This window comes from Anopheles coluzzii, chromosome 3 (genome assembly GCF_943734685.1).
Source record: "Anopheles coluzzii chromosome 3, AcolN3, whole genome shotgun sequence".
NCBI lineage: Eukaryota > Metazoa > Arthropoda > Insecta > Diptera > Culicidae > Anopheles > Anopheles coluzzii.
The window spans coordinates 40,894,696-40,911,848 of NC_064671.1; the positions used below are offsets into that span (position 1 = coordinate 40,894,696).

The following is a 17,153-nucleotide window of genomic DNA, read 5'->3' on the forward strand; positions in this document are numbered from 1 at the left end:
ATGTGAATCGGAATAAAAGAACAGGTTGCTTAAAATGGGGTTCATGTCTTTCAAGAAGCGTTGGTCACGGAATTCCCTAACACGGCACGATTTTTGTGATATTACACGACTTCATTCGGGCGTAGTTTTAAACACGATTCACCAGATTGACCAAAGCCAGACTTATGCTGCGGGTGTACTTGCGGCGTGCCAGTCTGTGGATAGAATCAATGTTCCGGGTGAAAGGTGCAACAGTGCAACAGCTGGTTTTTGTGCCCGGAACGAATTTCTGCTCCACCATAATGCAATGAACGAGGTAATGAACATCCACTTTGTAACGGGTTGCAGAATGTAACTCTCTTTTCTCGCGACACATTCCCCCCGGCATGTTTGCGAAGGCTAACGGAACGCACTGCACTGACCGTAGCGGAAGAGGGAAATTACATTAAACAACAAGATTGCTCAGCTCACGGAAGGATGATTAACTCTTCCGCTTCGATCTTGTGCCCGTCTTGTGTTCTCTGATGGTGTGACGGTGACGTGTAGCGGCACTGGAAAAGTCTCTATTGTGATCGTGATAGGACGAATCGTTGTTTTTTTCAGCAGTAGAGAGCGGTAAGCCGAAAGGTATGTAAGCTCTAGAACGCAGTGCGTGCCAGCAAACGTGTAGGTTGTCCCAAGCAGACCATAAATAGCTTGTCGCTTGTTAACAAGTGCAGTCAATAGAAGCTAACGTTTCCCACCCAGTGTGTGCGTAGCATGCTCTGTCGCCTAACTTCCGTACCAGCTATCGCTCACCTTGTCCAATACACGATAAGGAAGCCACTAATGAAGTGACATTATATCGAATAAGTTTCTAGTACAACTTTACGATCAACGGCCCTTCTTCCGTTGCTAAGCAGCGTACAAAATAGGAAAAAGTTCGGGCTCCAAGCAATCGCTTTTCAGCCATTTCTTTCCCCTTCCTAATGAAAGGTACCAAACAAAGGGAAAAATCAGTAGCAGAGCAGTCATAAAATTTAACAGCATCCCTTTTTTCGAGAACGTACACTGTACAGGCAGGCACACTTACATTCCCACGGCCCGACACCCCGTTGCCTGATTCCGTAGTCGTCTCCACGGATCCATAATGACTGATACCACTTTCAAAAGGAATCGAGTTCTCGTTTGTCTTCATTTGGAGTTGTATTTCGTGTTCACTGGTAGATTTTGTTGCCGTTGTTGTTGCTTATCCTCAACACTGCTGCTATGGGGATAGTTGGGCTGGCTAAAGTTTCGCGTTCTCGCGGTACGGGTGTGTTCCGTTGTGGATAGTAAATTAGTTGTCTCACCAATCGCTCGCGTTCTCCACCGAGTGAACCGTAGCATGGCTGTGACCTGCTAGAACTTCTCCGTACAGAGTCTTCTTTGGTGCAGGGGATTTTTTTTTCTACTGTTGGCAACGGCGTGATATTTACGAGCGTAAGTACTTGCTGGCTAGGCTGCTACGAAGACTACGAAGAGGTTTGTTTTGAATGTCTGGAGCATAGTTTTGCGAGCTGTAGTTGGAATTGGAGGTGTGCGAGCGGATTTTTTTTACGACCCCTCTTGAAGATGGAACGATTTATGCGAGAATGCGTCGCACGAGGTCTTAGGTCGATCTGGTCGGTTTGTGGTGGTCTGTTAAACGAACCGGTTGATAGTTTTATGTGCGAATTGCTTAGTATTTCTTCTGTGGCGCAATTCAAATGGAGAGTCTGTGTTTTGTTTAGGTTTAAGATTCATGATAGTGTGAGGATAAGAGGATTGCTCTTCATCTGGGGGAATTCGAATATTTTTCCTGATGTTGTATCGTGCGTTATAGGCGCACGCGTGATCACTATAATTGTGCCGAACGAAGCATCTCAATCAGTATGGCCGGGTTTTCGTGACATTATCATTTCCCAAAGGCTACCTTTTTCATACATTCTTTCAATCCTGTAGCGGAATCGCCGATGATGCGTTTTAAGCGTGGTGTTTTCGTACGCTGAAACGACAACACTGTGGGTGGATCGAGGCAACGACCACCTCAACGTGTCCGATGCGTGTGCCCTAAGATAAACGGTCGCGCCCGTGGAGTTCTCAGTCACGTTTTCCCACGCCGTACATAAACTTCGCGGGTCGTCTTCTTTCTATCTCGTTCCGTTTTCTGCCTGTTTGACCCTCATACCCCTCACGGCGGGTGTGCCCCAGCGGTGTTGGCAATGGGCTGGCGGTGTGGGTCTATCCCCCATTCCTGCCTGTGTTATTACTTTCACGGTTCGGTACAAAAATTGCTTAATCGTGCCTCGTCGTTTTCTCGGTTTCCGACAATTCTCCCGTTGTTACCTTCTTGTGCACGGGCGCGCTAGGACTGGGAGATGATTGACATCCATTCGTGATGCTGCTGAAACTGTAGTTCGTGGTCATCTTCCCGCCGCATACCACCGCACCAATCCAATCATCAGCAGTTGAGGGTCGGTTCGATTTGGTACAAAGAAGCCAAAGAAACAAAAAAAAAGTGTGGAAGATAGTTTTACTGTGCTTGTAACGGGGCTCCGTGGTGTGGCGTTGTGGCGTTGGGGATTAAACGTCAAATATTGGCGAAGGTATGTACCATCCTGCCCATGCGGGCGCCGTGCAACATCAGCAGTAAAAGCTGCCGGACGGTATCTTTGGTTCTCCGGTGCGTTTGGAACATCTGCACGAAAAATAACCAATCGTGCGTGAACTAGAACAGACATATTTGAGACACGGTGTCAGCCGAAATGTACGTTTCGGCTTATCCACCTTTTACGGTGCCTTTCGTCCGAGTGTTGCTATGGGCTGGAACGCAGAACCGGCATATTGCAGAGAGCTACGTACGTCAACTGATGCTCAATTGTTGGAGCGCGTTGAATTCATGTTCACGCTACGAACTATGTACGCTTGGCAAGGCGCTGGACCATGACGCATAATCCGAGTACCATCCTCCGTTTCTTGTTCATTTTTGATTCCAAATCTGAACCGTTCCATCCCGTCCTGCTGCTAACGAGAAAAGACATAGAATTTGGCATAACCGAACGCTGAAGGCTGCGTGGACAAACGTCGTCGCCATCGTATTTAGGTGTGCGGATTAGCTGTCTGTTTGTTGCTTAGTTTTGTGTTGCTCTTTGTGTTGGAATCGTAGCATCTGAAACCGTTTCGCATGTTTCCGATTTCTATAGAAAAAAAAATCGAAAAAACAAGCCTCGTCATTGGGCATGCCATCATTAGCTTCAAAATTCGGGCAGAATGAATCTTTCAATCTCCCTTACACTAGTGCTTGTGATTCACGCACTGCTGTTTGAGTTTTGCCTTTCAAGTGCTTTATTTCCACTTCTTCCGTTCGCCAATTGAAACTGGTCGCACGGAGAAGAGGGTCTTCGGGGACTACATGTCGAAAGTACTTGATCGTGTGTTCCAGAAATGCGTGATCTATGTTGGAGTGTATCAAATTAAATTATTTTTTGTTCGATTGAAAAATGCTGTGAACTGATCCCTGGGATGGATATTTGGTACCGAGAAAAACTACTTTTCACGGTCGCTTTACGGTTAATTGTGTTTTATAGGAGAGCGTTCTTTTCTAGATTGGAGTGGAGATGGATTTTCTAGCCTTGCGGGCCGACGTACCCGGTTTGATTGGAGTTATTCTTTTGCTGTGTTGTGTCGTATGTCTATGAAGTGTTATGAACTACTCGACTTTATTGGAACATGAGCTTAAGTAACTCACCCCAACGCTGCAATCGACGCTTTATTCGACTTCTACCATGGCTCCCTTCCTGGAATCACACTTCATATATAAAGCAGGTTACTTCTCCTCACAAACGGTTAGAACAGAGTATGTTCGAGTGGTTAATAATCATCGTCCTTAGGAAGCGTCATGGTCAATTGCATGTTCACGGACGATGCTTAAATTCTTTGAACTTTTATCACTTCCGATTCATCATCTCCTGGACACTAAGCGTTCCGTTTGGCCGAAAGCAAAATGGACGTTCAAAAGGTTATATTACATTCCAATATGACGCCACACAAACGTCACCAATGATGTTGTTCCGTGCGTCGTGAACGACCCTTGGGGTGATGCTGTTTGTATCTCCAGCGAACAAACGAAGCGCTTATCCTGCCGTAGCAACCAACATTCGATACGATTCGATGGATCACAGGCAAACAAAATGCTATTTTAAAATGAAGCAAATGCTTGCAGTACATCATAATGGGACCGAGCGAGAGCCGGGCGTGCCGGGAATCATCGATCGGAAGCCAGCCAATCGTTCCGTTGGGATTGATTGAGTTTTTGTTATTTCTTTCGCTTATCCAATTCTATGCAACTGGCGAAGGTTGTATGTGAGGGTACCTTGTTTGGCACAAGCGCCACGCTAGCGCGGCTTACTGCGGGCTATACCTCGGGATATTGTGCTTGAAGTGTGTTTTTGTAGTCGATAATTGAATTCTGATGAAAAAAGGGAAGCTTCTTAGGTGCACCAGCGCAAAGGAAGCGCCTTTGCGTGAGCAAGATTTTGCCGGGCAACTGTTATGGTTGCAGCGTTCGCTTCAAGCGGCAGCGGATGAGATATGGAGCATTGTAGCGTGCTGCAAAAAAAACTTTAATGATAGGGACAACGTTGTGAATAAAGTGTTGAAATATTGCTTACTAGCCCTTTTGTTTTTTATTTAATTTTTAGGGGTGGTCCTTAGAATGGAAAGGTGTTAAGTAAGGCCCTTCTTAAGAGTGTGAAAAATGGTATCGTGTTTTATTGGAAGCAATTATCTGCTAAAGGTCGCTGGTTTCTGCTGTTTTTCAAAAGCGATATATAATCAAGCTGTGCCCAACACCCATTTTATCAAGCATCATGTCGAAAGTAGCTTTATAATCAACCACCAGATGAATCATTCAACAGAATTTTGAGCTGCCAATTTAGTCGGGTTTTTTATTCTGGATATTTTTTCTCTGTTTGTATGTGTGTGTGTGTTTGTGTATAATGATGCAGTAGCAAGAATATCAATTTGATGATGTGAAATAAACGATAGCATATTGATTTATGTTATGAGTTCATCGGGCAATGCTTATGGAACTTCCAGAATTCACACAATCCAGGCACATATAATGATAAAGCAAAATTCTGCGTTTTGGGGTCTATCTATCATTACAAAATTGTGCATTCGTTGATGCATAGCTCTTGAGGATCAAAGGAAGTTCATCGGAAATTATCAGGAATTAGAAAATTGAAAAAACATTATGTTTGAAAGGGTTCATAAATGATTCATTCAGCTTAAATCAAACCTGCAAAATTACAGTTCGATTTTAACGGTTTGATGTTATGAATTCAAAACAAAAAGAAGCATTCTATCGATATAATGCTACGTATAGAGAAGATTTTTTATTTTTATTTGTTTGCTTCCTCCTTTTCTTTCGCCAGAATAAAAAGTATCTAATATCCTTCCCCTGATGCAAGCGTTTTTCAACGCAACGATTTGTAGGTACGCTCCTTTCAACACCCATTAATCAGTAGCAACTTGCAAGTTGACAACTGTCTGTCAGAGATCTAGTTTTGTTGATCCAAAACATGTCAAGTTTAAAATACAGTGTCGAAGACATGGATTCAGTTTACCTTCCCCGAACTGGAGCCGCTTCACCCCTGAAGACGGCAGTTTATTATGTCCGGCTGCTTACCATTGCGTCGTTTGGTGGTAAGTGATAAAAGGGTATGTGGTTTAGGACAGAAGAAAGAAAAAAAAAGGTAGAGCATAGAAAGATTACAATCCCAGCACAAAGGCCGATCCCCGGAGTCTGTGGTTTAGGTTCTAGGACCGTAACAAACTCGGAAATAGTTGGGTCGTTGCGTTTTTGTTTTGTTGTTCTTTGTACGTAGCTATTGACGAAATACATCATCAATTTTCATTCCTTTCCCAGCGATCGGGAGAGAGAGAGAGACCCATTCGGGGTCCGTGTGGTGGGCTGAAAGTTGAAGAAGATAAACCTCACCCCGAGAAGTGATGAATGCAAACGATATTAGAACATTGATGGGCTCATCAACACCCTGTGGCCGGTGGCTTCGTGGAAAAACAAATTAGAAGCGCTGGTTCGATACTGGAAATCGTGCTTTGAGACTACACAGAAAGGCTTGCTTACCCTACCACACGCGTGGTTGCGATCGCCTCCGCCAACAACATCGCCGTCCTATTGTGTATAATGGTGTGAGATAATCGTGTCTGATTTTATGGTGCTGTAAAACATAGAGAAATTGGATGTTTTGTTTAGGACATTTATGGTGCACACCACCAACAAAGGGCGACCGTCCGCTGGTGTTGCGGTGAAATGAGGGGCAAGCGGTGTTTTACGATGGTCTGTCCACCTAGAAGAATGGTGGACTCGCGCTGGGAGTTAATCAATGGACCATCATCGTTTAACGCTCGCGCGGTTACCGGGCGAAACACAATCGCGAGCTAATTATCGCACGGGAACGCGTTTGCATAAAGCGCACACAACAGGGATGAAGATATGCTATAATGGGGGAATTGCTACTACCGCCAACGAATTTTCCTGGAAGCTCATGTGCGTTTGATAATCGATTCTACATTGTACTGGGCTCATGTGGAACCGAACGCTTTGCGTTTAGCATGAACGGTTTATGTGTTTTTTTTCGTCTGTGAGATGCATAATTAATCCAAAAAACAATTTTTTGCTTGATACGATTAGACAGGCAGAAATGGAAGCGCCATGATTATTTCGACTGCGATTAGCAAAAACTGGTACACACGCTGCTTGGAGATTCTCGCCTCACGGTTGGGACACTTTACAAGTGGTTTTAATGCGCCCGAAATAATTTCGCCCAAGGTGGAAAACGCAATGAAAACCCTCCCGGGAGGAAGAGCCAGGGTTCGCTTGAAAAACCACTTGAAAAGTTCAAAGTCTGGCGTTAGCAGGTAAATTATGAAACACTTTCCAACTGAAGAGCCTCGGTGCGGTGCTCAATGCACGAAAAAATTCAACCGTACGCGGACTGTGAACAGTGCAAAGCCTATTTGGTGGTGTGAGTTTGGTAGCATCTGTCGAGGGGACAAAAAAGGATAAATGTCGCGTGCTGAGATAGGACGAAAAGTCATACCGTCATATTTTCCCCGAGCGGTGGTGACTCATTTGGGAAGAAGGAACGTTTTCATCTCGCTGCTTTGACATCACAGCGCCCCCTAGGAAGGTTCGGAAACTGTCGGTGTCGGTGCATTGTGGCAATATCAAAACGGGACAAATACATCCGTTCGCTTGCGCTTTGGGTGTGCGTCCATGTTGCATATGTATGCGCTGTTTTGGGGTGAACAGGGATGAAAAGGAACCGAAATAATCAACCTCCCTGTACTCGAGATGCAGAATAAGCAAAATCCTGGCGCGAAAGAGATGAAATGACAAGGATACTACAGGGTTTTCCGATTCGAACTCAATATTTACCCCCTGACTATCGCATATTTAGGGGTGTTTTGTACGCAGGGTGCAGTTTGTGCGAGTTCATTGACACGCTGCACAGCGCAAAGGAATCAGACTGATGATGGTTGCACCGTACCCTGTCCTTTTTTTCGGTTCCAACCCAAAACAAAACCCCGTGAAAGGGACGCCCGGTTTTACTTTCTTGCTAGCAGCCACACTCTAACGCAGCGTAGTTTGGCTCTTGTGTTTTCGGTTCATTCTTCGCTCGGTTCCATTCCATACGCACAAAATGCGCTGGCGAGCCGAGGGTTTCCAGCGTGCAAGAAGGTAATGCCAAAGCGGAACGGCCGTAACGCATCGACGGAAGTTCCGTTTTCGATTACGACCCACCGCCAACACGTGTACACTACACCCTTCTCGGTCGCTCTCTCTCTTTCTCTCTCTCTTTCTCTCTCTCTCTCTCTCACTCTCTCTCTCTATCTCTCTCTATCTCTCACTCTCTCTCTCTCTATCTTTCTCTCTCTCTCTTTATCTCTCTTTCGGGTTGCTCAAGGTTACGGTCATATGGCATCTTTCTCTTCCAACAGCGTCCCAAACAACAGCCGCACGGCTGTTTGATCCCGAGTGCTGAAAGCGTGGAATTCGAAGCGGCTCTCGAGGGGGGAGGTGTGTTGTAAACAATCGCATCGACCGAAGTGTCGTGTTTCTTTCTCTCGGGCGGAAAAGAAATACGAAAAGTTAGGAATTTGGTGGACACTGCCAGAAAGAATTCGACGTTCGCGTCTGATTGATTAGCGCCTTTCGGACTGTGTCGTAAGCCATGGTGATGAAGGTGTTGTGAATTGAATTATATTCTTCCCCTTGTGTTGTCCCCTTAGAAATATCGGTTTGTTGGTAATGTGAGTTGTTATACATTCTTATTCTACTTCGACGACCGCAAAAACCAAATCACCACCGCGCCCTGCTGGCTAGTCTGACTGATTCGTTTGTATTTTTTCTGAATTGAATGGGGGTCACATCTCCCTAACCAGCATGTTGGTTGACAAGGAGAGATAGTGTGCTAGAGAGAGGGAAAGATAATGCAATCTTCACCGAAACGCGTCTTTCTTGGTGTGAACCTTTTTCTACACGTTTCACTTGTTTGGTCACCAGTGGCCCCAGCCTCTGGTGACAGTAACGGTGACCGGATAGTAGACTGCTTGCGTTCAAGTGACGATTGTTGTTTGCACACTGGCACGAGATTGAGATGCGTCCCAAACCACGCCAGAGCGGGATTGGCCGCGAGCGGCGGTTTGCTTTACCGGGCCGGACTTCTTCTGCGTACCGGAGGGCGTTAACTGAAATGTTGATTGAATTTATTTAATATTCCATTGTTTTACCTTTCCCTCCTGGAAACAAACTCGTAGGGCGGTGATTGTACCGCATGACATACGGACTCATCATAACGGGGCAAAAAAAGGAGTTTTCGTTAGCACATCCAATACACATCCAATCGTTCTCGGCTTTGGCGGGGTGACACTTTGTCGAATTGTTTGGGAATGGTGCTTGAATCAGGTTTAGTGTAGACTGTGTTAGGTGCAATGCCTTTTCCTTGTGGACGGGAAGCAACGTGATCTGCGTACGTAAATAAATATTTTAATTATACGAAAAGTCTATTTGAAGCAGCCGCTTCTTCATCCCGAGGTGTAATAGAAATATATTTGGTAAAAGTGTTTAATTTCGTTAAGCTGGATGGTAACATTGTCGTGTTGTTGTTCATGTTGTACTATATCTAGTTGTGGCACAAATCTAAAGTATTCTACTTATATAATTATTTGATATGCCGTGCCCATAGGTCAAGTACGCAAATACTTTATTCCGATAGAATGGGTAAGTGGGATTCATTTAGCTTACATGGAATAGATATATGCATGTCATTTAAACCGAATGAAAAACCAAGATACGATTTTCCTTATACCATTTTTGCTGGTTAATCATGAAACAGGACAGAAGATGGATGAGCTAAATTCTGAATTATGGTTGAACTCTTTCCACATTAATTTTATCACTTCAGAAGCATAAAACAGTATCTGCACCATATCACAGACAGACACATTTCGGAACGTAAATTACGCTCTAGCTAGCTCCTTCGTCCTTCGGTATAGTTACCACATTAACGAAATGATACAACGGTAAGGCTGTCCGCGGGCCATTCGAGAGAGTACTGCGGTCTTTCATTAAAGCATGGAAAATAGACGGCGAGGGTTCGTTTGAAGCACTGGGTATCGGATGAGGGTGCGGTACTCGTGCCGGTAGGGAGACACGATTCATACATTGCAGCAATGTTGCGGTAGGTTGTCTGTCCCTACAATTTAACACACAGCTGCACATACGGTGCAAGCGAAACGTCGAAAAAAAAGTGGAAGAAGATGATAACTGCATTCATGGTCGTTCTACCCGGCATACCGTAGGCATGCAATGCTGCTTCTGCTGCAGACAAGACTGGACAGGCCGCTAGAAGCGTGCCATAAAATCCACACACACGCACGCAATACAGAACACTCTGCTAATCTCCACCGATCGTAAAAGGACATCGTGAAGTGGGTTTAATTTAGTTTGGTCATAATTTCTGAATAGAATTTATCTGGTAGGAAGGGATGCGTGTCTCTAGAACTGCGGAGTCGCCCCGCAGTGGTTTAATGTATGTGTGTGTGTGTGCAGTGGCGGATTTAGGGTGTTGGGGGCCCTAAGCGTTAAAAGCAGTGGAGGCCCCACGGTTGGTGTCGAGCAAGGGGGGGGGGGGGGGGGGGGGTGCATAATGCTGCATTAAGTTTTGAATCAAACACACTTTAATGATTTGTTGGCGGGGGGGGGGGGGGGGGGGTGCTCAGAATCCCTGTACTGGGTCCCTATAGTTTATGAGTCCCTTCATCCATGGGGCCCCTATCTAGCACAGAAGATCTCGCTGAGACTACTGTACACACTCTTCTATATGCAGGAATTACCATACACGGGGCCCCTACATTGACGGGGCCCCCCGCGGCCGCTCAGTCCGCGCACCGTTAAATCCGCCACTGTGTGTGTGTGTGAGCCACAGGAACCACTTATCATAAGTTGAAAATCTCTTTATTCTTTATCATCACCGTCCGGTGTGCATCGATGTGTACAGCAGCGCCTCGCGTCGAATGGTGGAGGTCTTTGCAGAAAGGACATCACGTGGAACCGGGAAAAGAGTGCACATTATTATCAACACATTAGAATCTCTCGATGTGAGCTCAATATATGCGTCCCAGGGAGAATGACGATATTGGAGAGATGTGGTATACACCTCAATATCGTTTTGGTCTGTTGCCGCAACGCACAACACCATTAATCACGACGATTCGCTCGCATAGGTGGCTATGTGGTCGTGTGCACAAAGTATGGGTGAGGATTTGATAGTGTTGCTATTGTTGGCTGTCGTAGCACGCTCGAGCCATCATGTACATGTCTCTTCGCTCCGGTGGGAGATGTACGGTCTGTTGACACCGGCGTCCTATCGCTAGCGTGTGTTCCTGAACTCCCTTCGGGCATTGGCTTTACTGAATAGGTAGCAATCAAATCGGAATTTTCCGATAAATCCTCCACAAAAACCGTTGGTTTGGCGCTATACTGTCTGGTACTTTCGGCGTTGAATGTACCGGGAGGAAAAACATCGTGCGTTTGTGCCCCTGCGGAGCTTTGTAACTATAACAGCTGTGTTGCCGTGCTCTTTTTTCTCGTGTGTTTTGGTATTGGTGCAAAATATGAAAACTTCAGCATGCTACTGGTATGCGAATGTCACTCAGCTATCCTCAGGGTATGAGTTTTAAGGTTGGCAAAGGGGGTGTGTATCAGCCAGTTTGAGGTATGATTTTTCCGGAGGGGTTCGCAAACGATGTTTCACCGTCTAAACCTCGATAAGGGAAAGAAGTGAAATTGAGTTTGACGCCAATGTTAGGACTTGGCAGAGGAGTGTATGGGTGTACATACTAAAGAACGTTGCAAGTTGTGCACGGTCGGTAAATAGGGGTTGTGCATAACTGGCATGACGTGTGATTCGCCCAACGTCACGGGAGTGAGTGAACCCTGTGCACGAATTTGCAAAGGTAACAGTGACGAGTGAATTCTGTTATGGAATCAGGGTAGAGTATGATTGAGTCTGCCTGGACTACGGTTGTACGGGAGCGCAAATTGGCAGACAGTCTGTCTGCGCTGGTTTGGTACCGGTGATCAAATTTGTTCCGTAGAGGGTTTCAAGTGATAGACATGTTTGTGGATTAGAAGGTAGCTTGTGAGAACGAAAAGTTTGTTATCGATTAATTGGAAGGACAGTTCGGGTTTTTTTTTAAATATTCTGCTTCTCGGTTGATTTTGTGTCTAGGGTTTTCAAGTCATTAAATAAATTTTATCCATTCATCCATCATCTGTGTCTTCACGACGACGAGACAAGCATTCGCTCTAATGACTCCGAAACATCGCGAACGTGATGAATCCAACAGTCTGGAAAAAGTCATCTGTGTGGAGGAGGACTGACTTCCGTGTGCACTGGGCGCAATATTTTTCGTTCTCATGATTGCTATCATTGAAACTACCGGCGCAAGGTGGTGTCACTGTGGATGATAGCTCTGTCCACAACAGCTCGTTAAAATGTCGTTTGTCGTTATGCGAGATAGATTTGAAATCGCATCTCTGTTACAAACGATCATGTCCACCTGCTGGTCGACGAAAACTGTTTAGAGCTCTTGTGGTGTCATTTTATTGTAATTATGCTGTGCGTAAATTCGTTCGTCACCAAACTGACCAAAAGCAAAATGATTTTTTTTGCCTTAAAAAAAATCTCACCTTTTCAAATGAAATCAATGCATCAATCATCACTTGTTTGGATGGAAGGGCCAAGAGGATTTGGCTCTTATGTCCCGCGCTAACGAGAAAGATCAGAACCACGAGTGATGTAAAATAAAATAACTCATCGTTTATCGTTTGCTTCCCGTGCTTCAAAAAGGGCGAGTCATGTGAATGTGCCTGAATAAATGGTTGAGAAATGTCAGTATCAAACCAGAACATCAGTGTAAACGCTGCGAACATCACCACAGCGGGTTCTTCACCACAGTCAGAGGCAAGGTGTAAACGATGATCGATAAGATCTTTAGCGGCAGCGAGTTTTTAAATAATTCATCTTTTCCGCTTTCGTTTTCTTAGCCGGCTTGGACTTTATTTGCCGGTGTGCGCCTGTTCGTCGTCTTCTCTACGCGTTTTTAGAAACATCGGCGTTACAGCGGTTACCCTTTTTACCTTAGCTTCAGCGACACCGACTGGATGATAATGAGCATAGAAGAAAAGAGTGAGCGCGTATGTGCCCGCGTGCACACGCTCGTGTTGCGTGGCTGCATACAAATGCAAACACGAAAGACCGACGGGGCAATTTTCCGCCTGTCTTGTGAATTAATTGTTGTCAATCAATTAGAGGTGCCATCGGGCACAGTCGGCTGAACATGGACGGTTTGGTGAGTGTTTGTGTGCGTGTGCCTCAATTACACTTGTGATTTATGAGACGCTGCGCGTACTGACGATGCATGAATGATGATGGTGCCCATTCACGATCTTCTCCAATTAGGAAAGAACGTGCCGGTTGGCCTTCAGCGGGAGGTATGCGTGACTTCATTCCACGAACTGGCGAACAGAAGAAGATGTTGTCTTTTTTGTTGCTGTGGTAGACGACGCCCTCTCAATCCCCGCCAGAAGACGTACTGGCACGATCTGTTGCCGATGGAAACGCACCGAGGTTTGGTGGACGGGATTCTGCGTTATTAGTTATTCCGCATACCGGTTAGGGGCACGACTCGCGGACGCCTCATTTGCGAGCCTGCGGTCATCCGCTGAGATGACTGTAACGATCATTGGCTAATTGGGCGTGAAAATTGAGCTTCGTTCCGGAGATAGGCATCCTGTCCAGGTTGTCAGTGTTGCTAACAGTGTCCTGTCTCGTCTCAGCGGGACTCAATCACAGTGTTGTGCTTAATCATAAACAATTCATCAAACACCCGTTGTATTATGAGATATTCTGAAATTAGCATAGCCTTGGCCAGACGTTTATTTTGGTTTGGCATTTGGCATCATAGACATCTTGGATCAACGAGTTTACGAGCTGTCTGCGCATCATTTTCGTCTAGAGAGTATCTTGTATTCGAAATTCTGACAAGAATACTAACAAATAAAAATAAGTAAAACTCTGTTTGGTGAAAATTGGTTTCAAATTGTCAAGCAACTGTTTGGATGTTAAAGTGATACCCACCATACAAACGCGCTGTATGTCTTTGATGGTGACAGTCACTTGGTAAGCTCTCTCCGATTCTGTCTCTACGTTTGTGGTTGGGTTACCTCAGAAAATATAGGACACACTGCGTTATGAACTATACCGTACAAGGAGATCCTTTTTGGATTTCCCTGCGTCTGGTCATTGCAAGCTTTATTGTTTGTGGTTTCATTGCCTTCGTGTCCAATCGGGTTCGTTACGGGTAAGACGGATTTCCTGCCAGCTGGCTGACCTTCAGTTGAAATGAAACTGAGGGGAATAATTCTAATATCAAAGGGACAACCAAAACTGACCAAGTGTGTGGGTGTTACTGTTGGTACGACAATGTGTGTCCTGGATCGTTTTGATTTGTAGGTCAGTCATAAAGTATATTAGTTCGACCGATTTTGTTTGATGTTTATTGCTAGCGGTCATGTTTCAGAGGGGACCATGTTAGCATTGGGACTTGCAGGAGACCTATTAAAATTTCGATGAGTTTCGTTTTCCTTAAGCTCTGATGCATTTGTCTATAACATAGCAGTAGAAATGGATAGTATTGGTTGATGGTAAAATATCGATGCTTTGCGTTGAACTAATCGCTCGTTAAACGACTACATGTTTGATATCCGGCAGTGTATCCGACTGATCGTTGGACGCACCATTTGTCTTCCAAGTCTCGTCAGTTTGCCGCATCATGATCGACATCCTCTTTGCTGATGTGATCGGCGTAGCCCTGACGCCGTCTGTTTGAAATTGAAGCTTCAATTTGTAAATTGCGCTTCACGATGTGTGTGCCGCTCGAGACGATGAGATGATTATTACGGTTGAACCATCCCCCTCTGAAGGGGCCAGTTGATAGCTTCAGATACATCACATGATCTGAGCCACATAGTTGGCAGCAAGCATCCAAACACACACACACAGACACACCGACACAAACACATGCATAACCCCTCATTGGTGGTCGGGGTGCGACGTCAAAGAGCGCCCAGTAGATGAGTTCATCTTCGTCATCTCGTGTATCTAACCTTCGCTTGATGCCTGCGACCTACGACGACATCCTCACACCAAAGGAGCGCGCACTTGAGAATTCATCCTCTCTCACTGTCAAGTTGTCCGAGGCGCGGGAAAGCAGACAGTCCCAGAGCCACATCATCCAATTGAAGTCTTCCGCGTCACCCGTTGCGATGCCAGTTCATGTGGACTCTCTTCCGTCTCTTGCATTCTTTATTGGCTTCATTGCATCTCTGCTATCGAACCGAGGACCGAGTAGGCATCGGACGGTCGATCAGGCTCGTCTACCAAAAGTCATAAGGGGAGGATGTCTGTTGCGCTTTGCGCCATGCCCGTTCTTCTTTGCCCTGTGCCGGTACTTCTCGTTCGTTGTTTAATGAATATTGAAAGTTAACGATGACTTTTATTATCTCCTCTTATTACTGTTAATCTCATGCCCGGGAATGTGCTGTTGATCCTTCGCTTGGGTCAAAAGCGCGGGTTTGACTCTTTGACGGTACGGATCACAACCGATAAACCAGAATGTATGGTCGTGTCAGCTGTGGTGCTTTGGTGCGATTCCTCGGAAATTCGTATGCACGTGTCGTATGACAGATGGGGCTGTAGATTTTTTTATAACAAATTTCACCCACAATATTCAACTTTATTTCGTCCAATCTCTCTGGAATAAAAAGAATCTCAAACGCGTGGGTTGTGTTTGCTGGATCTATATTTTCCAATTTTAAGAGTGGTAGAACCGTTTTCTGCCATTCCTTTTCAAACGAATTTCCATTCGAAGTAGTTTGCTTTTTGTTATACAAAATTCCTCGAAAAGAAATTCAATCAACGTGGGCTGTATGCGCGTTTTCTCTCGTACAACACTCTCGCCATCCTGTCCCATCTGCATGGTTGCTGCAAAGGGGTTCACAGGTCAACTGGATGTGTCTACAGCTTCTTGCTACGGTCGATAAAAATCACTTTTTGTACGGCGTTTTTTGCCTGTACGGATGTAGCATAAAGTTGTTGTCGTCAAATTGAAATCGCTCGACTGACAATATTTCCATCCCTGCACATATTTTCCTAGCAGATGTATGTTTATGCTCTATTTTTTTATTTTTGAATCATCATTTGACACTCCCGAAGACACGTTCATCTGAATGACAGCATCACATTTCGGTCACAAGCGAAACGCAAAAAAGAAAGAAAAATAATACCATCAAGAGATGCTCTCCGGGTGCGTAAATGGGCTAATGCTAATACTGATTAGCAGCTTGCAGTCGGGTGGAAAAATTAGGCACAACATTGGATTTCTCCTGTCGCCTAGCTGTCTGAGGCTATCTTCATTCGTGTGCAGATAATTAGTTTTGCTTTGTTTCTCTATACGCCTCGGCGAAGAATTGAACGCGTTGCTCGGGGTTTGGTGTCATTCTTATTTATCTTCAACAAAGCTCTGCTAGCATTATTCTACCGTGCTTTATGCTGCTTTACATAAATGTTGCAGTGAAGATTTCGAAAACCAATTGTGTATTATTTATGGCATAAGCAATAGCCGTAAATAGAGAATATGCAAAAGGATGCCATAAATTTGGGAAAGGTCTTCTGTGCGCTTCCTAGAAACTGTATGAATTTGAGCAAGACATGAACTGTTCCTAGACCTCTAGACTTTGTCGCATTTTTGCATACACGATACATCTTACTCCCATCTGGTGACCATGTGTTTTTGCTTTCCAACGTTGAACAACGATGGGTTTTTTTTTCCTTTTGTTTTTATGCTTGCTGACACGCTAACGAAAAACATGCTAAAAACTGTGCGTTTTTATTTGATGCTGTAAGGCGGTGGTTGCTTTCGCTCGTATGGTCAGAACTCGACCGTCATCTGAACAGTGTGGATCAGGTCGATGAGTTAGTTTATTTTGTTGCCTTTTCAATTCATTTATTCAGAAAACTTAACTGTGTTGAACGCATCATGGTGACTTTAAATTGAATGAAACAAAAATTCATCACAGCTGCAGGCCGGAGCAAATGAGGGAAGCGATCGATGGCTCAGAACTCGTACATGTGTGATCGATTAGGTAACTATCGATTGGAGAGATGAGAGATACCCGGAATGAAATTCGATCGATCAGCTTATAGTAGTAGTTCAGCTTGCTGGGGCATGTGAGCGTAGGCGCGCGGTTATTGCAGCTTCCTAAGCAGCATCACATCCATCGTTACTGTCACTTCTCAGCACAAGCGGTCTGTTTTGTTTTCAACCAACACTAATGGCATTTTTTCTCATCTTCTTCTCATTTCCAGATCATCGGTGGGAGGAGTAATCTATCGGAACAAGCTGGCGCGTAACGTACTCGCTCGAATGAAAGATACAAAGCTTCCTGAGCGAAGTTCGTGAAGCTATGAGTACGATTGAAGTGCAGTGCAAACTCGTACAATGCGTCAAGTGTTTTGTAATCT

The 17,153-nt window shown here is 45.0% G+C and overlaps 1 protein-coding gene across 16 annotated transcripts in view; it reads left to right on the forward strand.

Annotated features, from left to right (window-relative positions):
• The window catches only part of LOC120959188 (neural-cadherin), a 258,035-nt gene that overhangs the window by 23,633 nt on the left and 217,249 nt on the right, over window positions 1-17,153 (forward strand). The window lies entirely within an intron of this gene.